A 6,953-nucleotide genomic window follows, 5' to 3' on the forward strand; every position below is an offset into this window, starting at 1 on the left:
TGACGCGACACATACAAGGGGAGGTGCCATGGTGTATTCTATTTGCTGATGAAATAATCCTGATTGATGAGACGCGTGATGGAGTTAACTCTAGGTTAAAAGTTTGGAGATAGGCGCTGGAGTCTAAGGGTTTTAAGTTGAGTAGGTCAAAAACTGAGTACCTGGAGTGCAAGTTCAATGATGGGATGCATGAAGAAGGAGCAGAAGTGAAGATATGTACTCAAGTCGTCCCCAAACGAGATAGTTACAAGTATCTTGGGTCTATTATTTAAGGCAACAGGGAGATTGACAAGGATGTTACCCATCGTATCGGAGCGGGGTGGATAAGATAGAGGCTCGCCTCAGGGGTTTTGTATGATAAGAGTGTGCCACCTGGACTTAAGGGCATGTTCTACAAAGTGGTGATTAGACCGGCTATGTTTTATGGGGCTGAGTGGGGGCCAGTCAAGAAGTCCTATGTCGAGAAGATGAAAGTAGCTGAAATAAGGATGTTGTGATGGATGTGTGGTCATACCAGGAAGGACAGCGTCAGGAATGAAGCTATTAGGGACAAGGTCAGAGTGGCATTTGTGGAGGAAAAATTACGGGAGTCGAGGCTGAGATAGTTCAGGCATGTGAAGAGGAGTGACATAGATGCTCCGGTTAGGAGGTGTGAGAGGTTGTACATTGCGGGTCTGAGGAAGGGAAGGGGAGGCCTACGAAGTATTGGGGAGAAGTAGTTAGACAGGACATGTCATTGCTCCAGCTTACCGAGGATATGACCCACGATAGAAAGTGTGAAGGTTGAGGATTAGGGTTGTAGGTTGACAGATAGTAGTGTGTTCCTCCTAGGCTTACCAGTAGTACTAGAACTATTTTTGTATTATCTTATTCATGGTTCTTTACTATTACATGCATTCGCGACCATTACCTTAATATATTGTTGTTACTATTGTTTGCTACTTGTTGCTTTATCTCCAATGTTCCTTGAGCCAAGGGTCTATCAAAAACAACCTCTCTATCCTTATAAGATAGAGGTAAAGTCTGCGTATATACTACCCTCCTTGACCTCATTTATGGAAATACACTGAGTTTTTTGTTATTATTATTGTTGTTGTTGCAGAAGGCAACAACTTCATCATCTAAATGATTCCGACGAATACTACTTGTTTCAAGAAAATTACTGAACCAGTTTGGACATTTCAGATTTGGAATAATAGCATCGTTCAGTGGCGGAGGCATAATTGTTGCTAAGGGGTTCAGAAAAGAAAAGGTTAAAAAGTTAAAAGAGACTCTAGCTAATAGGGATTGAATCAGCGACCTCGCAAAAGTTTTGAATTCTCTTGATCATTGAATTGTACTTTTGGGTTGTATTAAGAGGATGTAAAATATAATATATAACTGTACAAAATAAAAATTATGTCATACGTACAACATCATTTTTCAGCGAAGGGGGTTTGGGTGAACCCCTTCTGCCCCTAAATCTGCCCCCGTTTCATTCAATGTAAATTGATAAAAATATAACAAATTCAAAATGTTAGAAACTTAATTAATCTCAAAGATTCAAACCAACTCAAAAGTTCTTTATATCTTTCTTTGATGAGCCTCATTTCATGTGCTTGATTGCTGGAAATATATTTGTAGTAAACCAAAAAACAATTAGTACCCCAAACCAGAGTCACATGCAACTGTAGGAAATCGACCTGGCAGAAACATTATTTCACAGAAAAAAATAATTGCTTTATAAAAGAATTATTTGACGAACATGGTTTATAAATTTTTGTAATTTTTTTTTTGAAGAAATAAAGTCAATATAAAGATGCAATCTTTTTTTTTTCTTTTGGTCCACAAAGATTCAATTTTTAATTAGATTAAGGCATACCTCAACACATGATTAAACAATAAACCTAATTTTATTTATTTAATTATTTGTCGTGGTCATGTAACTGAATTCTCACGGGTTAGCCATAGTTGTTCATGATTCTCAGATCATTATGAAATGATTTCTTTATTTTTTGTCATGTGCATTTAAATCCGCCAAAATAAACAACTTTACAATAAAATAAAAAATTTAGAAAAAAACTTGCAATTTCACATTGCTACCTGATGATTCTTCGTAGAGGAAACTGTCGTATTCCATTCAATAATCATGGTTTTAATTAAGTGTTATTACTGGTGTTGTCTTCAATGATTAGAGTTTTGTATACGGTCAAAATCGGGCTTGCTTAATTTGTACGACTAGCCGAAATCGGGGCGGAAGATCAAGACCCGGCCCCAGTTATATCAGAACATGGTATGGAGATGGATTGGTAAGCTCGTGGATCAATGGCCGATCAAGATCGAGGCCAGCCGTGATCGAGGCCTGCTACGTCGAATAATAGAAAGCCGAGATATTCGTGATCGGCGAGGATCGTGGCGGAAATCTCGGCACGTATCGGGTTAGGATCGGATATTTAGCATATCATGTGATTTACTTCTGTAATTAGAATTATACCATAAATAGGATTCCTCTACTATATAAAGAGGGTCTTAACCATTTTGTAGACATCATACATTCACGCATAACAAGGCAATATATTATATTCTCTCTTGCAAGCTCAATTGTTCGAGTTCATACTTTTCAATAACATATTCAATTGGTTTGAGGGCGGTCTAGCTCGAGGGCCACAATTGTTCATCACATTGGTTTGCTTTATTTTATTGTTAATTCCGAACATCACTTCTTATATTCATCAGTTTGTGCCAAGTGAAATCACATATCCTTAAAACCACTTATAAGTTTAATTGTTTACGATTTTAAGGGTAAACAGTTTGGCGCCCACCGTGGGGCTAAGGATAATAGTGATCGCCTGGTACAATTTTCGTAACACACATAATTTTACGCTTGTTCTTTGAAGTGTCTTTGATTCCAGGATCCACATGTCAAACTCTCAAGTAGTGCCCACACACACAGACGATGGCCTTAGTCTCCATGGCGAGAACAACAACATAGCCGCCCCAGGAAATGGAGTCCCTCCAGTCATCCCCGCTGGAGCTCCGGCCGTGGATCCAATCGACGTCAGCTCCCGTATTTCCATTAACGGGAATTTGGGCGTCGATCCTGTAAATAGCGTCCGCAGAGATGCTCAACAACCGATCAGAACGCACAGGGCGGTGAAGAAGGCGAGATTAGCCTTCGAATGATATTCGAAATGTTGCAGACTCAACAACCTGCAATAGCACAACTCCAAAATCAAAATCGTGCTCCAAGTAGGATCGAGCTCGAGCCATCACAATAAATTATTCGTAGAGCCGAATCGGTGCCAAAGAGATCGAATGGAGGAGAATCAGAGACCAGTTTCGAGCGAAATGGGTGTCATAATTCTCTTCCGTTTGGGGCGACGTGCTTGTGGGGAACTTCAGAGAGAATGCTCGGAAGAGAATTATGACACCCGAAGTACTCACGATCGGTAGAGAATACTTAGGCGAAATTATAGAAGGCATACAAGGAAGGATTCCGACAATTGGGAAAGTCATAACTCTAGACCTCCTTAGTCTTGTTTCAAATTTCATCCTTGTTAGTTGATAATTTTACTGCTTTATAATAGTTGTTTGTTAATTAGTTAGAAATAAACATTATAATCTCTATAATTAGGAAATTATTTGAACTTTTATTTCTTAGCAATATTGAACAACTGTAGCTAAGCCTTAGTTCTCTATGGGATTCGACTCCGGACTTATAAACCAGATTATATGTGCAATGACCGCTTAGTCCTTTTTATAACGCATAGTTGGGCGTGATCAACTCTATCGAAGGGTGCTATGATATGGTACCATAATTTACCACCTAATTTTATTGATTTGTTTTCTATGCGTGCAGATTCTTTTGTAAAGCCGGATCCATTGAGGTTGCTACAAGAAAGTCGGACCTTTTCAAGGTAAGACAAAAAGACAACGAGATGCTCAGAAAATTCGTATCTCGATTCCAAATGGAACGGATGGATTTTCCACCGGTCACCGACGATTGGGCTGTTCAAGCTTTTACTCAAGGTCTCAATGCTCGAAGTTCCATAGCCTCACAACAGTTGAAATAGAATTTGATCGAATACCCAGCTGTTACTTGGGCCAATGTGCATAATCGGTATCAGTCGAAGATCAGGGTCGAAGATTATCAACTGGGGGCTCCAACCGCGTCGGTTTATCCTTACAGGCCCATGGAAAGAGTTAAAAGGGACTTTGACAGGGAACCACGGTCGGACAGAGACCGATATCAGCCACACGGTGGAGATCGGAGAAATAACGGACATGGACACAATCCCGTTTGGAGTGATAGAAGAAATGATCGAGGATAGAGCTCCCGTGGACTCATGAGTAAGAGTGGTTTTGATATGGATGCCGGGTCAAAAGAAGTACCTCGATTGTCAGAATATAATTTCAACGTAGATGTTTCTGCCATAGTATCAGCCATTGGACGTATCAAAGATACTAGGTGGCCTCGACCTCTACAAACCGATCTAGCCCAGAGAAATCCAAACCAAATATGCAAGTATCATGGTACCCATGGCCATAAAACAGAAGATTGGAGACAGCTAAGGGGAAGTAGCCCGATTGTTCAACGAGGGCCACCTTCGAGAATTCTTAAGTGATCGGGCCAAGAATCACTTCAAAAATAGAGATTCAAACAGGCAGAACGATCAAGAAGAGCCGCAACACGTGATTCACATGATCGTTGGAGGGGTCTACATTCCTCAAGGACCGGTATTCAAGCGCACCAAGGTGACGATCACAAGGGAAAAACGAACACGGGACTACTTACCAGAAGAGACCTTGTCTTTCAACGACGAGGATGCAGAAGGGATTGAACAACCTCATAACGACGCACTGGTAATATCTGTCCTTATGAATAAAATTCAATTGAAACGTGTTTTGCTTGATCTAGGTAGCTCGACCAACATTATTCGATCAAGGGTCGTAGAACAGCTCGGCCAACAAGATCAAATTGTGCCCGCAACCCGAGTACTTAACGGTTTCAACATGGCCAGCGAAACCACCAAAGGTGAGATTGTTTTGCCAGTGAACGTGGCCAAGACCATCCAAGAAACAAAGTTCCATGTAATCGAGGGGGACATGAGGTGCAACGCCCTGCTCGGAAGGCCTTGGATCCATAACATGAGGGCGGTACCCTCAACCCTTCACCAAGTTCTGAAGTTCCCGACATCTGAAGGAGTCAAAATAGTGTACGAGGAACACCATGCCGCCTAGGAGATGTTTGCAATTGATGAAGTGATACCGGTGTCAGCACTTTTTTCAGCAAAGGGATCAGACTCGAAGGGAAAGCAAAAGGCTAAATAGCAACCACAGACACCAGCCTCGACCCAACCGAAGAAGTGGGAGACTGATAAGAACGATGACTATGGGATACCTCGATCTTTCTTAGTTCCCGATGACTCCGACGCCACCAAATCAACGGTCGAAGAGCTGGAACAAATCACACTGACCGAACATCAGCCAGAACGAAAGGTATACCTGGGAACGGGGCTAACCCCCGAGCTCAGGAAAAAAACTTATTCATTTTCTGACAGCTAACATGAATTGCTTTGCTTGGTCCCACCTCGATATGACAGGAATCCCGCCGGAAATTACCACTCACAAGGTGAGCCTGGGTCCTAAATTCCACCCGGTGAAGGAAAAAAGAAGGCCCCAGTCCGAGATTAAACATGCCTTCATCAAGGACGAGGTAACCAAACTTCTCAAAATAGGATCCATTCGGTAAGTAAAGTATCTCGAATTGCTAGAAAACATAGTGGTAGTCCTTAAGAAGGGAAACAAACTTAGAATGTGTGCAGATTATAAAGACCTAAATAAGGCATGCCCCAAGGATTCTTTTCCTTTTCCTAACATCGATCGTATGATCGATGCCACAGCCGACCACGAGACTCTTAGTTTTCTCGACGCCTACTCCGGGTACAACCAAATACAAATGAACCCGGAAGACTAGGAAAAGACTTCATTCATCACGAAGTACGGCACCTATTATTATAATGTAATTCCATTCGGACTAAAAAATGCTGGTGCAACCTATCAACGCCCAGTAAACCGAATGGTCGAAGAACAAATAGGGAAATCTATGGAAGTTTATATTGATGACATGCTAGTTAAGTCCCTGCTAGCAGTGGACCATTTAAAGCATTTGAAGAGAAACCTTCGATATACTAAGGAAATACAATATGAAGCTCAACCAAGAAAAGTGCGCATTAGGGGTTGGCTCGGGCAAGTTTCTCCGCTTCATGGTGTCCAATCGGGGGATAGAGATTAACCCCGATAAAATCAAAGCTATCGAGGATATCTAGGTCGTAGATAATGTAAAGGCCGTACAGAGGATAACCGGGCGCATAGCCGCCCTGGGGAGATTCATTTCGAGGTCCTCGGACCGGAGTCACCGATTCTTCTCGCTGCTTAGGAAGAAGAACAATTTTGCATGGACCCCGGAATGTCAACAAGCCTTGAAAGTAGGGGTGAGCATAATATCGGCCGAACCGTGAATTTTGATTTTTTGGTTTCGGATTAAACGGTTATTCGATCGGTATGCGGTTTTTAAATTATTACATTTCGGTGTTCCGGTGCGGTTCACGGTTTTGATGTTTCGGTTTTCGGTTAAACCGAAAAAATAAAATTTTGGACTCATACCCAAACAGGTATGAGTGATGATGACTATAGATTTTATGACTACTGGCTATAGAAACAACAATACTTACACATCTAAAATGGAAGAAAATGCCATACAAGAAGCTGTCGCTGGTTTACAAAGCATTGAGAAATTAATCAGATTGCTCTCTCAATCTCGAAACCATTCACAAAAGCAAAAACAGAGCTTTCAAGATCCGTCTATAAAAACTAACTCCACTTTAGATTTTTCACCAGATTACCTAGCAGTAGCAGCAACTTGCTGTATTAATCAAAATCTTGAACCGTTATTAATCGAAAGACTAAACTTA

This window comes from Nicotiana attenuata, chromosome 5, assembly GCF_001879085.1.
Source record: "Nicotiana attenuata strain UT chromosome 5, NIATTr2, whole genome shotgun sequence".
Lineage (NCBI taxonomy): Eukaryota > Viridiplantae > Streptophyta > Magnoliopsida > Solanales > Solanaceae > Nicotiana > Nicotiana attenuata.